The following is a 16,741-nucleotide window of genomic DNA, read 5'->3' as shown; positions in this document are numbered from 1 at the left end:
AGGACCTGAGGACAAAATTCACGGAGTGACAGCCCTGCCAGACCTGTCAGTGCCCAAATAACCGTCGTGCAATGCAGATCAAAGACGCGCATTAAGTATCCCCAATCCATATCAGTGGAGTTTTCGATGGGAAACGGGAACACAAATAATTCAGTATCATAATCTACTATGCACATCTCCGAAAACGGACTACAGATGCCTATGAGGCGACGTAGAAATGGTCATGCACATAAAAACCTAGTCTTTGTTACGCATTGAACGAGAAGTTGCAGTTCACGAACGTCAGTAGAAAAACAGGGGAAAATGATGGAACCATAAATCCAGCCCCCCTCCCCAAACACACACACACACGCGCACACACACACACACACACAAATCGGCCACCGTCGTATTGACAGTCGAGCCCAAATGCCTCGTGCAGGTGTCACTTCACAGTTATGAAGATTCGCTTTATAGTTGCCGACGTGCCAAGTTACTGCGTTAATCTTCAGTAATGATCCGTTTATCTGTCTTCGTGTCTGCTTTCAATGACCTAGACTGTCACACGCTCCGTGAATTTGCTTTATTCTTCACTGACACACACACACACACACACACACACACACACACACACACACACACACACTAATGCAAGCACACACACACACACCAATGCAAACACACACACACACCACCACCTCTACCACCACCACTACCACTCAGTTTGAACAGAGAGCTTAACGAAGCGTAATATGTTATTTCTAATGCCGACGAAACATTAGTTCTCCGTCGCAGTAATACCGGTGTAACAGGTCGATCTCTACCCCAGGCTAGTTTATACCCGGCCTAGGTTACGTTAACCCCCGGGGTTAAACCAACCTAGGCCATGCCGGCATACCCCTTCTGGCTGGAATATGCCCCCTGTGTACACTTCGCTCACCCAACCCGTCTGTATCACATTTTTGTCAATAGTAATAATAATAGTAATAATAATGATGATGATGATAATAATGATACCAATAATGATGATAATAATTATGATAATAATGATAGTAATAATGAAAATTTATATTTTGCCTCCCAGCACTCAAGGAGCTTTACAATGATTGCAAAAACGTAATAACAAAGGGACAATAATATGATAAAGTTTATAACACAATAAACTTGCTGGTTAATTTTTTTTAAATAACGCGGCAACACACACACACACACACACACACACACACACACACACACACACACACACACACACACATAGAGAGAGAGAGAGACAGAGAGAGAGAGTACGAATTCCGCCGGCATACGCTCACCATTTTTTGAACGAGTGTACATACGAAAAGAGTCCATACACTAGCAGGTGTTCACATACGTGGTCTGGGAGGCTTGAAAATGTTCCACCCTTCACCCACCAGGCTCTGCCCGAGGTTCGAACCACTTACCCCCTACAGACTCTGAACGTGGAAGTTCCACGATCTGACCGCTCGATTACTGCGTCCTATGGTGAATGAGTGAGTGAGTGAGCTAGTAACACACAGGGATACTCAGACGCCTGTTCTTTGAACGAAAAACAAATGGGAACGAACCTACACAGCCACACCGACCTCAGGGGGAAAAAAATGACACGGGGGGTAATTCTTGTCATGGCGGCATGTATCCGTGCTGCACCGAGCTTTCTCTGTGGCGTCCCTGGCAACAAAGCTCCGCCCACTTCTCCAACACGAAAGGGGCGAAGGGGTTATGGTGGGTGGGTGGGGGTATCAGGGGTTGAAGAATAGGGTGTCAAACTGGTTCCACTCCCCCCCCTCCCCCCAACACACACCTCTACCGGTGCTTCTCCCCCCCCCCCCCCCCCCCTCTCTCTCTCTCTCTCTCTCTCTCTCTCCAGTGGTAGCGAAGTGAGTGCCGTGCGGTGTGCAGTGTGGTTTCTGGGTGGCAGTGACAAACGGAGCGGAGATTTGTGTTTGTCAGGAAGGAAGGAAGGAAAGAAAGGAAGGTGTTTGTTCCACTGCTGCTATTTTTATTGTTCAACCAGGGTTTGGCGAAAGGTGAGTTCCAGAATTCCGGTGTTTTGTTGTTTTTTGCCATAACTTTCTTCTGTTTCTTTTCTTCTTCTTCTTCTTCTTTTTTCTTTCTTTCTTTCTGTCTGTCTTTCTTTCTTTTTTTTTCTTTTTTTCTTTTTACTTTTTCTTTTCTTTTAGTTTTCGACTTTTTTTTTCATGATCTCTCTCTCTCTCTCTCTCTCTCTCTCTCTCTCTCTCTCTCTCTCTCTCTCTCTCTCATTGTTTCTGTCTGCCTCCCCACCCACCCTCCAACCGTCTTTCTGTCTCTCTCTCTGTCTGTCTGTCTGTCTCTGTCTCTGTCTCTCTCAACTCTCATGTTTTCATGTGCATCCCTTGGAACTGCCAACGTCTGTGCCGATAAACAATCTGTTCTCTATCTATGTGTCCATGTGCCGAAACAGGTTTTTCGGACTAAAATGAATGTTCAAATCCTTCACCCATAACTGACTCGTCAAGATTTCTGTTTCACTTATTGGCAGGCAACTGCTGTCCCTACAATCGGGCTATAATTTGATCATAGTGGAGAGTGTCTCGCCCAAGTGACACCCCGCTTTCTCGACATGAGGGTTTTTAGATAACTGGCGCTAGGATGGGGACTGGTCCCCAAAGACCAGCTAGCCTCCGAGGATGTACACTGAACCAGTGCAATCTTGCCTCCTAGTTTGAGAGTCCTCATCTTTACAAAAGACATAGCTGTAACAAAATTCCCACTGCATGGGAGAAACTATTGAACTTTCACTTTGCTGTTGGCCCAACTGTACGCTTATGTCAATTTCCTGTATAAGCCCGGTGTTGAGCTACAGACACATCTATCTCCTGCGGACATGACGGACAGCAACAACAGTGTGATTATAGTCATGTTATTGTCTTTTCTTTTATACTAGATCTATGCTGATACTATATTGCTCCGTCTCTGTCTCTGTCTCTGTCTCTCTCTCTCTCTCTCTCCTTTCAGTTTGTAGGCACTTCGCATAATTTTATTAGCCCTATTTGAGTAGGCTAATTATCAGAATAGCTCCTAATATTGTAACTGTCAATTGTAGTTTGTTGACGCAGCGCGTGCGTTCATGTAAAATGAATTGGTGCGCACGTGCGCCAATGCACACACGGAGAGAGAGAGGAGTTTGTGTAAAGTAAAATATCTAACAGTTTTTAAAACTTTTTGTTGTTGTTGTTGTTGTTATGGATCCATCAATGCCAGAATATGCATTGCCGTTTTTATTATTTTTTAACACAGCAACAGCAACAACAACAACAACTACTATTACTACAACTACAACAACAACAACGACACTTTCACTATCAACCAAGAAACCCTCTCAGGAACAGTTTCCAACAAGATTTATATTTGTAATGACAGTGGAATTCCAAAATCGAGAATGTTATTCGAAACAGCCATTTCTGTGAAGACAGGTTCGTATTTTTTTTCTTATTTATTATTATTAGTTTGTTTTTTGTTTTTTTAATCTCGAACAAAAACCGGTTCATCGAAACCACTCAACTGTTCTCAGTAGTCTTCACGACATACTTGACTGTCGTTGATTGCCCAAGGCAGCCTGAATCTGCCTCAGCTCATGTATGTCACAGCTTTTGTTCCCTTGAAAAGCAGATCGTCGTCATCTTAAACCCATTCCCCATTCACCTGTCACTGAACTGGTGCAAGTCCTGATTCGCGTACTCCCACTTCGTCAATATACTCAAATGATGTGTGTCTGTGTTTGCGCGCGCGCGTGCGTGAATGAGAGAAGGGGGGCGCGGTGGGGGTGGGGGGTGCGTGGGGGGTGGGGGGTGGGAGGCAGAGACAGAGAGAGAGAATGACAGAGACAGAGAGAGGGGTGTGGTAATTACGCGAAACGGGAACGGCGGAAAGTCGATACAGGACAAAGATTCAATTCTCAAGAGGCCATTGAAGGTGGCGGCAGGAGAACAGTGGATTGGGAATAGCTCACTGAAATCTTCCTCACTGTCATTATATACACAGCCTGGGGTGGACGTGAAGTGGAATGACTATAATGGTAAGCAGGGCCTTTTGGACCTGTGGCGTCACCGTGCCGTGTGTCGTGTTTGTTATCTCCATCGTGTGGGGTCGTTGGGGCTGGCATGGCAGAGGGAAGGAACATAATCAGTCATGGTGTGTGTGTGTGTGTGTGTGTGTGTGTGTGTGTGTGTGTGTGTGTGTGTGTGTGTGTGTGTGTGTTTAATTATTTTCTTGACTGTTCGTATGTATAATTATGAAAGAGAGGGTGGAAGCAGAGAGACATATATAGGCAGAAACAGTGAGTGAAGAGAGTGTGAGAGAGAGGAGGGAGAGAGAGTGGGGACACACACACACACACACACACACACACACACACACACACACACACACACACACACACACACACACACACACTACACACACACACACACACCACCTTTAACACAAATGAAATACCCCGCTCCAAAAAAAAAACATGTCTTCACCTTTTGTCCCCAGCTCGTTACCATACAGCTAACGAGCGTTGAGCGGTCACGGGTCAGTGGCCAGAAGCCCTATGGACCACAGGCCAGTAAACACCGTGACAACAAGACACAAACAGTAGTCCTGACAGCAAGAAAGGAAGCAATAGCACCACGCAACATACCAGAGAGAACACGAGAGCTTTCGACATAGATATACATGGGGCTGAATATGCACTGTGGGTGTCACAAAGAGAAATAATGAAGTAGTAGTAGTAGTAGTAGTAGTAGTAGTAGTAGTAGTAGTAGCAGCAGCAGCAGTAGTAGTAGTAGTAGTAGTAGTAGTAGTAGTAGTAGCAGCAGCAGCAGCAGTAGTAGTAGTAGTAGTAGTAGTAGTAGTAGTAGTAGTAGTAGTAGTAGTAGTAGTAGCAGCAGCAGCAGCAGTAGTAGAAGTAGAACTACAATTATACAGAACATTCAATCAGCTCAAAGGCTTTAAAACATAATGTCAGTCAGATACAAAGCAATAACACACACACACACACACACACACACACACACACACACACTGAGATACGCACGCGTGTGCACATAGTCGCCATGCCTGGTGGAAAGTTTTCCGATTTCCCAGGTGAACAGATGATGAATACCCATGCAGAAGATCAAAATGCACACGTTAAAGTTGTAGTAATTCAAGTCAGCGTCCAGCAGACATCCTGTGTGTGAGCGTGTATGGGGGACTTGGGTGAACAGCATAGGGGGGTAGTGCCACTGATGGGACAGGGAAAAAGACTTTGACATGATGTCACAATTAGCGTATTGTATTGTAAAAACAAATTTCTTAGAGTAAAATTCAGGATGCTCTCACCAATTAGAGCGCGTCGCATTCAGTGCAGCGCCACCCTTTTTTCTGCCTGCAAGTCTATCTGTTTTCCTACCAAAGTGGATTTTTTCCAACATTTTGCCAGGGACAACCCCTTTGATGCTGTAGGTTCTTTTACGTGAGATAAAAACATGCTACATACGGGACCTTGATTAATCCTCTTGTTCAAATGTCTCGCGTGTACACCGCCCACCACTCAAGGTCTGTGCTTGGGGAGAAAATGCTCAAGACTCTGGAATTTGATCCCATGCGTTCAAATTTTCTCGCTTTCTGGGCGGATGCGTTGCCACTGGGCCAACACTGCACTGAATGGTGGGGCTGGGGACCGGGATGAGGGGGTGGTGTCAAAATTCAGCCCACCATTAAAGTGTGGTATGGAAGATCACAGAACTGGGGACTTCTTGTCCTTGTTGTTGCTGTTAATGCTTTTGTTGTTGTTGTTGTTGTGAATGCTTTTGTTGTTGTCATTGTTGTTGTTGTTACTGTTGTTATTGTTGTTGTTTAAGATAGATGAGGATGAGGACTGTGGGATCCACTCCCTATCGGTACATCGTGACAGATAACAGATTACTTTATCATCTCCAGTACGAGAAAGGGTTAATAAAACAAGCCATCAATGCACGAGAATCAGTCAATCAAAATAATCAATAATCACGGTCATACACCTTACAATAATCACAGAGAATAAGCATAATATTATGTCATACTGTAATTAAGCATAGACAACTTAGATAACTAAATGCCATTCAACAGTAGTGTCACATACACAAATACACTTGAATGCATTTCGTGATTTATAAGGTTGTACTTTACGCTTCCATTGTTTTGAGCAAATCTTTATTCAGAGTTCGACCAGTGTCACGGTACGTCACTGGCTGAGCGGAAACTTGTGTTTCTGCTCCACCATATTTAATTAATATCTCTTTTGTCAGCTCAGTAAACTACAAGTATTATATACTGGCAGAATCGTCGCAATTCCATCTTTAAATCTATTCCATTTATGTTTGCCTAAGTTAAAATGATTTAACGCAGTTTGTAATTTTCAGCGACGAGCTCGTTAAAACTGACCCTGTTCAGGTGACTTAAATTAAGATTATAAATTTGGCGTAAATAATCAACACTTTATGCTCATTAGAAAGTAAGCGTTGAGCTCTTTCTTTTGCAACTTATCCGACGTAAATCGGTTCAGGAATCATTTAGAAATCTATCACTGAACACCTTGTAAGAAACACAGTTGTTGTCAGATTTGGCCTGATTAGCGCAGATCTGTTTCGCAGCACACGTGATTGTCTTTGTAGTTCGCTTAACCTGTATAAATTGGCAGAGCGAGTAATGAGTGGTCACTTCATACCTGGTCAGTCATCTGACCAGAGCTTCTCTCTCTCTCTCTCTTGCTGCGTCACGAGCAGTGTGTGTCGTGTGTATCCCCACAATGGCCAACATCTCACTATGGATCGCTTTTTTCTCTACATACTATTGTAAATAAAACAATAGAAAAACCCCTTTTGTGACTGGCCTCTATATGTTCCTGGCCTGTGCACGGGAATTCTTGTCTATCCTTTCATTCAATCATTTAGTTAGTTCTTTTGTACCGTCTCTTATTAGAACCACTCGGTTCAGACTCACGGCTACAAAAGTGGCGTCGCCGACAGGATACTGATCCTTGAAAATATCCTTATGACAGGATAAAGATCCATAACAAAATAGATCCAAATTATTCCCTTTTAATATTTCAATTCTTGTATCAAAATTAAATCCATCCCTAAACCACAGCCCTTTACCACCAAGTGTACCTTGTTACAACTTGGCGCTGTGAGCATAGGATGTGCTAATTCTTTAAATTTCTTATAATAAATTAAAACCCTCACAGCCAAACTTACTCTATCACACAGAAAAAAACCCACAGGCCAACGCATGCGCACACTAGCAGAGAAAACAACAAGCCACGTCATGTTCTATCGTTATTCCTTTGGTTTAGTTTGACTGGTGGTGAAAGGTACATGTAGTTATGTTGAATTTTTTTTTTTTTTTTTTAATTCCTGTTTCATTAACTGTCAGTTACTGGCGTCAGAGTTTCTTTCTCTGAGTAGCCGTGGCTGTGATCATACACTTCCTTTCATACCGAGCCCCGACGTCGGCCATTCAGAGGACTGACCCGGAAGAGCCTGTTGGCGGATTGATACACAGACTGCTTCCTGAAGTGTCCAGTAGTCATGACAAAGTATGGTCATTCTGCAGGATGAATAGAAGACAAAAGCTGACGACTTCTTCTCCTCCTCCTTCTTCTTCTTCTTCTTCTGTGTCGAGTACAATTATGGACAGAGCAGCACATATTGACGCCTCTTTGGACCTGGAACTGAAATCCTCTCTACTACTACTGCTACTACTACTACTACTAATACATCTGTCTGTCTGTCTGTCTGTCTATCTGTCTCTTGTCTGTCTGCCAGTCACTTTCTCCCTAACTTTCCCTAACTCTCCGAGTGTCTCTCTGTGTCTTTCTATCCTGTGTGTGCGTGTGTGGGTGTGCGTGGCAGTCACGGTGTGTGTGTGTGTGTGTGTGCGCGCGCGCGCGCGCGCGTGCCTCGCCATTCTCACACGCCCTTCTCACACACACAGGGCTAAAAATTAAATGGCCACAATCCCAAGGCTGCCCATCAAAGCGCCACCGCTACACCTGTCTTCGCTTTCCTCCAGGGTGTTCCTGCTCAAAATTAAACGGCCAACTTCCAAAGGCTGCCAATAATCCCCTGTTGTGCCAAGAAATCCGGTGATAAAGAACCCCACTGACCAGTCCACACCTCAGCCAGCTCTTTCTGTCTGTCTGTCGGTGGCCACGGGCTGCGTGCAGCCACACTGGACACCGCGTCCCCCTGTGCTGACCACTTACCTGGGGACATACATTCTAGTGCTACCTGTGGGGAGCCATGTCCTTAGACTTCCGCGTACGTCAGAACAGTGTCACGGGGAGCGGTGGCCTGGTGGTAAAGCACCCGACTAGCAGTGAGCGTCCATGGGTTCGAGTCCCACATACAAACCGATATTTTTTACTCTCCCCTCCACTAGACCTCCAGTGGTGGTCTAGGTGCTAGTCTTTCGGATGAGACGATAAACTTAGGTCACGTGTGCATCATGCACATATAAAAGAACCCACGGCAACAAAAGGGATTTTCCTAGAAAATTTCCGCTTTGATGGTAAAACAAATACACGTGGAAACAGAAACATTGGGTGGCGATGTACTGTGGTGACGGGCTGTCCACAGCAGCTCCGGTTTTACACAGAAAAATAAATTGTGGTGATAAAATACTACGTGTATACACTGGCTACTTAAGAACCCGATTTCATGTGTTTGCACACACGTGTACGCACGCGTTCATGAACACATTAAAACAAAAAAGAATTTAAAGATAAGATAAAGAAGAACAAAATGAAGAAAGAAGACAGAAAAATACTGCATGTTCACATGCACACACACAAACATGTACTTGTTCATACTCTTATCCACGAGAATATTTACAGACATTCCAACACATTATCATCTGTTGACAAGCACGCGCGCGCGCACACTCACACACACACACACACACACACACACACACACACACACACACACACACACACACCATAGTGTAGTCTAAGACCTAAAAGCCAGTTTCACCAATCTAAACCTTGACGGAAGAAGTCATGCACAGTTAATCCGTCACCACATAAACTCCTCACGCAAAACGACAGACTTTCACACACCGTGAATCAGTGCAGAAACGTCTGACACTATGTTACTCACTGACACGTCAATCGATGGTAATTACGTGTCAAAACTGTGTGGCTCGTTCGACTGAAATTGAATTGGCACGAACAGACAGAAATTAATAGTCTGTAAACGATTCAGCAGTGTCAGTCAGCCAGTGCATGTCTTTTATGTGAACAAAGGCGTGCAGGCAATATGAATTTTACTGGAGTCAATAACATTGCACTGTAGTGTGTGGGCCTTATTCAACAGCCATGTAGGTTTGTCATAGCTGTGTGCTTTTAATGCAGGCCAACCAACACGTTGAATAGCCGATGAGAGGGCCTCGCGCTTTTATCGTCATAAAGGGGAAAGAGTAGGCCCATTTTAGATCCCGACTGAGTGTGTGTGGGGGGGAGGGAGGGGGGAGGAGGGGCGTGTTGTGTGTGTGTGTGGAGGGGGGTATTTGTGTGTGTGTGTGTGTGTGTGTGTGTGTGTGTGTGATAGAGAAAGACAGACAGACAGACATAAGAGACAGAGAGAAGCTTACACACTTTCACTACAAATCGTCTCCCCCACCCCCCTCCCCTCCAAACCTAATCCTCCTCACTTCACACCTCACATTGTACTTTTCCACACTTTGTGTGTGTGTGTGTGTGTGTGTGTGTGTGTGTGTGTGACAAACACAATTAGGAATTGGAGCACGTGCGACACGGAGGGACTTTTCCACCACCGTGTTATGGAGAATCGAATCTTCTTTCTTTCATGGCCCGCCAGCCGGGATACCCTCACACCCTCACAACGGCCCTGTAACAAACAAACAAACAAACAACAACAACAACAAAAAAGTCACAGCTATCCATCACTCCGTGCGCTTTCAACACCGATGACATCATGGACAGGCGGTGTTTGGATTGGCTGTAACTTTCAGAGCGCGGAAATGGAGTTTCCGACCTGAGCTGATTGAACTGGCCATGTTATTCGTGGGACCATAGTTACAGCACTCTCTGAAAAAGAGACGTGTGTGTGTGTGTGTGTGTGTGTGTGTGTGTGTGTGTGTGTGTGCATGCCTTATCAGTTAGATGCGTGTCCAGACAGATGTATTCGTTGTGTAACAGCAAAAACTTCTTGCTGTTTGTTTGTTTAATTGTTTGTCTTTATAGACATGTGTATGCTCACAGAGAAAGAGGGAGAGAGAGAGGTGTAGGGGAATGACAGGGGTTTTTGGGGGTGGGGGGGTGGCAGAGAGAAAGAGACAGAGACGGACAGGAAGGAAAACAAAGGGAGACTGAAGGAATGATCACAATAATGGGATGGACATTCCCAAAATATAGATAATATTATTACTGTTTTCTGTCCAGTTGTACTCATTTTCACAGAAACCTCACTTTTTTTGTAATAATGATGATATATCATCGACAGCCACACAGCAGCACTGGGCAGCAGCAGCAGCAGGAACAGCAACAATAACAGCAACAATAACAACGTACGGCAGTGAAGTATTTTCTTCACACATACATTACACATCACGTTCGAAGTGACAGACATAGACCTGCCTGACGCTCAACAATGAGAATTAGCGTTGGTATGCGAAAAGTTCAACTTTAACGATCCAACACCCTCACTTTCTCTCTGGAAAAAAAAGAAAGAAAAAAAGACCACTCCAGTGACATAAAAGACTGGAATCATTATTTTATCGTTTGCAAATCAGAGCCGTATTGTATGGCTGAAGGGGCGTCCACAGCCTCGAGAAGGACGCGAGAGTTGATTTCAATGTGAAAACCATTTGTATACAGCCACCTGTCCTCTTCTGGGGTTGAATACACAGGGCTGGAACCAACTGCACGAACATACACTGACATGCAGGAGGGCTGTGAGTGCGCATAAGTAGCTGGAATCTGGAGAGTAGAGTAGAGACAGACAGACAGGCACACAGACAGAGAGTAGAGAGGGAGACGGAGAGAGAGAGGGAGAGAGAGAGATAGATAGAGAGTGTGTGTGTGTGTGTGTGTGCGTGTGTGTGTGTGTGTGTGTGTGTGTGTGTGTGTGTGTGTGTGTGCTCGAGCGTAATCACGCGTGCTTTTAGTTTTACTCATACTTTTTTCAGAAACAACTGCCCACTACTTACGTAAAATCAGACGGCTTTAAACGAAAAATAAATTGTAGCAATGAGTACATAATAAAAATTAAGACATATATACATATTTCTCTTTTGAAGGTAGATATATACATATCTACATATTTCTCTTTTGAACGTAGATTCCACAAGGGTACAGAGCATATGACCTTTTCTGGGGCCAGACCTTGTTTGTGGCTGTGGATGGACCAAGGGGGCAGCATGAAAGAATGAAGTTTAATTTTAAAAAAAAATATATATATATGTGTGTGTGTGTGTGTGTGTGTGTGTAAAAATCGGTCGTCAGCTGGTGATGTAATCAAGGGGCAACAGCTCTCAAACCAGTCCTGGTCATTCTCATCACGGTAACTTGAGTGGCCTCCACTGGTGTGATTTGCATAATACCCATTAGGTAGCGCGTGTGTGGTGTTTGGTGAAAACACCCTCTTCATCGTACCGTGGCCTTCTCCATTTTATCCCCTGCTATTTTGGGTCTGGTACTGTTTTCTGCTTCCAGCCGGGTGTGTGTGTGCGTGTGTGTGGGTGTGGTGTGGTGTGGTGTGTGGTGTGGGCTGTTGCATGGTAGGGTATAGGATCAATCAATGTGAACTGGAAAACCAATAATTTTGTTCTCTTTCTTTGTCTCTGTTCCTGTCTTTGTTCCTCTCTGTCTCTCTGTGTGTCCCCCCTTCCCCCTGTGACTTCCATTGATTTCATTTTTGACTCACTTGTGTAAACAAAGTGAGTCTATGTTTTAACCCGGTGTTCGGTTGTCTGTGTGTGTGTGTGTGTGTGTGTGTCCGTGGTAAACTTTAACATTGACATTTTCTCTGCAAATACTTTGTCAGTTGACACCAAATTAGGCATGAAAAGAGGAACAATTCAGTTCTTTCCAGTTATCTTGTTTAAAACAATATTGCACCTCTGGGATCGGCACAAAAAAATAAAAAATGAAGCCTAATTATATGCAGACTAATTTACTGTTATATTTATATTTTTTGTATTCTCTAAACATGGCACTTTGATCTGATATTCTGACCCAACAAGAGCAGTCATTATTATCATTTTTTGTTCAAACAGGAACTTCTTTTGCTAAGCATGGAAGTTTTATTTATTTTGCAAAGGTTTTGGTGCAGATAGTAAAAAAGGGAAATTACTCTGTAATTAATGCTAGGGGACTTAATTTGCTTTAAACTGATCTTTCTCATCTTAAACATTACATTTTGAAATTATACTCAATACATAAAAAGCTTGGATTTTTTTAAAAGTGTATCACAAGTGAGTCTTGAAGGCCTTGCCTCTCTTGTTCTCTTTGCCCTGAGCGCTGGTTGTGAAAAAAATATACAGCTTATTCCACTTCTCTCATAAAACAAATTTCTTCTCTCTCTATGTCTTTGTCTCTCTTTCTATCTGTCTGTCTCCTCTCTCTTTCTGTCTCTGCCTTCCTCTGTCTGCCTGTCTGTCTGTCTCTGTCCCTGTCTCTCTCTTATTCTTCCTGTCAGATCCACAGAATGTCGATATCAATGCAGGTGTCTTATCGAACTACAAATCGATTGGTATTTCTTTTTGACCGGTGACCACAACCTAATAACTGCATGTTTATTTCGTTTGTGTTCTTTTACTCTCTCTGTCTCTTTCTGTCTCTGTCCCTGTCTCTGTGTGTCTGTGTCTGTCTCTGTCTCTGTCTCTCTCTGTCTCTATGTCTCTGTCTCTGTCTGTCAGTCTGTCTGTCGCTCCCCTTCTTTTCATTCCATCTACATCCATCCTTCTCTCTATTTCTCCCCCCTACTATCTCCCCTCCCCCCCCCTCTCTCTGCCACCTCTCTCCCTTACATACACATAAGCACTCCCCAAAACCGAAAACAGAACAGTTGACAAAAACAGGAGCAGGAAAGCAGTCCTTTTGTCGTTGCAAAAATGACTTTGCTGATAATCAAAGTGAGAGGAAAAGAGAGAGACGGAGACACAGACAGTAGGAGAGAAGAAAGAGGGGGCATGAAGAGAGAGACAGAGGTGGAACTCAGAACTCAGAAATAATTAGCTACAAGGCCACCGGCCTCCTTACAAAGTACATACATACATTAAAGACACACAAAACGCCGTAAATAAAGTGGAAAATGGACCAACATTGTGGACACACATTTTCGTTACGAAAAGGTCTGCAAACAAAGATTGTAGTTTGTAACATTTCCCAAATAACTTTTCTGACTTCAAGGAATATAATATATATATCATGCAGTTTCTTCTCTCTTTTTCAAGGGAAAAAATTACGAGAGAGAGAGAGAGAGAGAGAGAGAGAGAGAGTGGTGGCAATGGCTTGGACAGCACTTTGTCAACCTTTACGGCAATAGTTGTCCACTGAATCATTTCAAGCAGGGTTGAGTTTAACGACCTACTGTCTGACGCCCTGAAGGTCACGTTGTTCGGTGCTGGGTCCTGGTGTGGTGAGGGTTTCGTTGTTCCAAGAGGTGCAATCCTTTCTGCCTGAGAGTGCCACTTGTCCCGGTGTAGTGCCGTATTCCTATCACCCGTTGGTTTTTGCCCCGGGGTCAGAGCTGGCCAGCCCACATAACTCCGAGGTCTGTGAAGACCAGCCTGGAATGACTCCCGGGGGTAAACTTCAGTTAGTCACACCTGACCTCCCACCCCACCCACGTCTGCTTCCGCTAGTTTATAATGGAGAGGAGGGGGTGTCGGTAAAGGCTCACCAGAATGACCAACCTTACTTTTCAGCAGTTTGATTAAACCCGTGGAAAGGGGTAGGTTCCAACTAGGGTAGGCGTGGAGGTGGGGCCAGTCGCTTTCTTCTGCCGTCCCATGGGCTGACAAGACGGCTGTATGTGACCTCCACTCGCTGCGGGTGGACTCTTTCGAGGCTCGGACCCCGGCGCTGCCTCACCCTGGAGGGATCCTATGGTCGAGCGCCACACATTTTGTGGCTGTCTGACATTGTCATCGGCGTTGACGCGTGGTGTTGTGGTTTGAGAGTTCGCCGTGCGGCCCGACACCTCTTCAGCACTCTTCTTTCTGTCGGGCTTAGCTCGCCTTCAGCTCATGGCCCACAGACCTGGCCTGTGAGCACAGGGGGCACTGTTTCTCTGAGGAATCCTCACCGGGGCTGGAGGTTATAGTGCGCCCCTTGATCGCATGATGACCCCGTCGTGGGACACACGGGGTATTTCAGTGAGTGCAACAGTGCCACCTGCTGTCCTGCCCCGTCCTGACAGGAACACCGCCAGTTGGTCAGGGGCTGCCAGTATCGCAGCCAAGCCTCACATCTGAGGGCCGTCCCCCTATCCGCCCCCTGGGGACCCGCCGGGTTGAGGATGATCGCCCTGCCTCTGAGTTGGGAGTAGCATGCTCCGCGGAAGCCCAGTGGTAAAGCGTCCGCCTATCAAGCGAGAGAAGCCAGTAATACGGGATTGAATCCAGCAGTATTTTCTCCCTCTACACTAGACCTCGAGTGGTGGTCTGGACGCTAGCCATTCGGATGTGACGATAAACCGAAGTCTTGTGTGTAGCATGCGCACAGCGTACACAGAAGAACCCACGGCAAGAAAAGGACTGTCACTGGCAAAATTATGTAGAAAAATTCACTGTGATAGGAAAACAAATGAACTCGGGCAGAAAAAAACGGTGGCGCTGCACTGGAGAGACGCGCTTTCCCTGAGTAGCCAGAATTTCACACAGAGAAATCGGTTGCGATTTAAAATATTACAATACAATGCAATACAATACAATACAATACAATACAATACAATACAATACAATAAGGCCAGCCCACAATGACCCCGGGGTAAAATCTAGCAGGAGGCAGTCTGAAGCTGTTACACCGGCATGGCTCCGGTTTCATCTCCTGGGTAGATAGACTCGTCATGGCGTCACAGCAGTGCCAGTCAGTGGCTGTCTACCCGAGCTACTTTGTGTGTATTTGGGGTACAGGTCTGTGTACACATTTTCACTGAGTGCACTTTATCTTCTTCTTTTTCTCCCAGTCCTCGTTGATTGACAGTAAGTGGGTAGGAGAGAAACTTTCAGAGTATTTGGAGACTATAAATAGGAAAACCGTGTATACGAAAGCGCACGTGCACACACGCCCAAGCACGCGAACGCGCGTGCACGCACACTCACACAACTCTTACACACACACACACACACACACACACACACACACACACACACATACACACACACACATGTACCCCGGGGGCCTCACTCGCGTTTGTGTGTGTGTGTGTATGTGTGTGTACCTAAGGGGATTGGCCCGGGGGTCGAGGGGGTGGGTGGGGTGTGAGGGGCAGTGGGGAGAGGGTGGAGGGGTGAGGGGTAAGTAAGGCTTGAGACAGGGGGTGTGCATGTTGTGGCGATCAGGTTCTTGGCGTGCTGCACGATATTTACATACACTTGTCATGCAAATTGTGTGTGGTTGTCCTTGTGTCTGTCTGTTTGACTGCCTCTCTCTCTCTCTCTCTCTCTCTCTCTCTCTCTCTCTCATTATACGTGTCTCTCTATTTGTATGTCTTTGTCTGTCGGTCTGTTTGTAACACCTGGATGGCCCTGAAGACATAAGCCTGTTGCTAGGTCTATGCGTGAGTCCGGCAAACAACTGCTGTTTTTTTCAGCAGCTATATGGATCTGCCAGCACGCTTTTACAAATTCTGAAATTGGAACAACCTCATCTCTGTTTCTTGTCATTTTGTTGACTCACTTGTAAACAAAGTGAGTCTATGTTTTAACCCGATTTTCGGTTGTCTTTGTGTGTGTGTGTGTGTGTGTGTGTGTGTGTGTGTGTGTGTGTGTGTGTGTGTGGTAAACTTTAACATTGCCATTTTCTCTGGAAATATTTTGTCTACCAATACAAAATTTGGCTTAAACTTCGTATGAAAAAAAATCTTCACAGTCATAATAATAGCAGGTTGTAAGTCTCCCGAATTAAGCCGTATTTCCGAATCATTACAAGGGTCATAACTGGGTCAGGAAAGAGCTTCCCCTTTTCAGGCAGATGTGGTGTAGCGTATATGTATCAGTCCGCACGCTGTGGCGCCTCCTTGAAACAGAAACGGAACCTTTCGGGTCATAGTTGTGTCCATCTTCTTCTGTGTTCAGGTGTGTATCTAGGCCCCGTGTTGTGTAACAGTGAGGCAGTAATCGTGATAACGTTTCACAGCGAGGAACCAGCAGTTGGGGAAAACGGACTGAACAGACCTCCAGGGACTATTGATTTTGTCAGGTTTGGAGCGACACGGTGCGAGTGGTAAAAAGAAACAGGATGTGTGTGTGTGTGTGTGTGTGTGTGTGTGTGAACTAACATGAAAAACAATCTTTTTCGATCTAAAACTGATTGTCAAATTCTTCGAGTTTGTTCAGGAGATAGTTTTGTGATAAAGGAGAGAGAGAGAGAGAGAGAGAGAGAGAGAGAGAGAGAGAGAGAAATAAATATGCACATGTAATGATATAATGTATATCCGAAGTTTTCAATATACATGGTCGATATTCAGCTCTGCAAGAATATGAATGTACGGTTAAAACACACACA

The 16,741-nt window shown here is 45.0% G+C and overlaps 1 protein-coding gene across 2 annotated transcripts in view; it reads left to right on the top strand.

Annotated features, from left to right (window-relative positions):
• The first annotated feature begins 1,889 nt into the window (after positions 1–1,889).
• LOC143292994 (protein TBATA-like) overlaps positions 1,890–16,741 on the top strand; it is a 42,570-nt gene continuing 27,718 nt past the window's right edge. For both annotated transcript variants that reach the window (XM_076603762.1, XM_076603761.1), the window contains exon 1: positions 1,890–2,024. The gene's annotated coding sequence lies outside the window, so the exon portion shown is untranslated. The remainder of the gene's footprint in view (positions 2,025–16,741) is intronic.

The sequence above is a fragment of the Babylonia areolata genome, chromosome 18 (genome assembly GCF_041734735.1).
Source record: "Babylonia areolata isolate BAREFJ2019XMU chromosome 18, ASM4173473v1, whole genome shotgun sequence".
Taxonomy (NCBI): domain Eukaryota; kingdom Metazoa; phylum Mollusca; class Gastropoda; order Neogastropoda; family Buccinidae; genus Babylonia; species Babylonia areolata.
The sequence above is the reverse complement of the archived record's forward strand: the minus strand, read 5'-3'. Positions and strand labels throughout refer to the sequence as shown.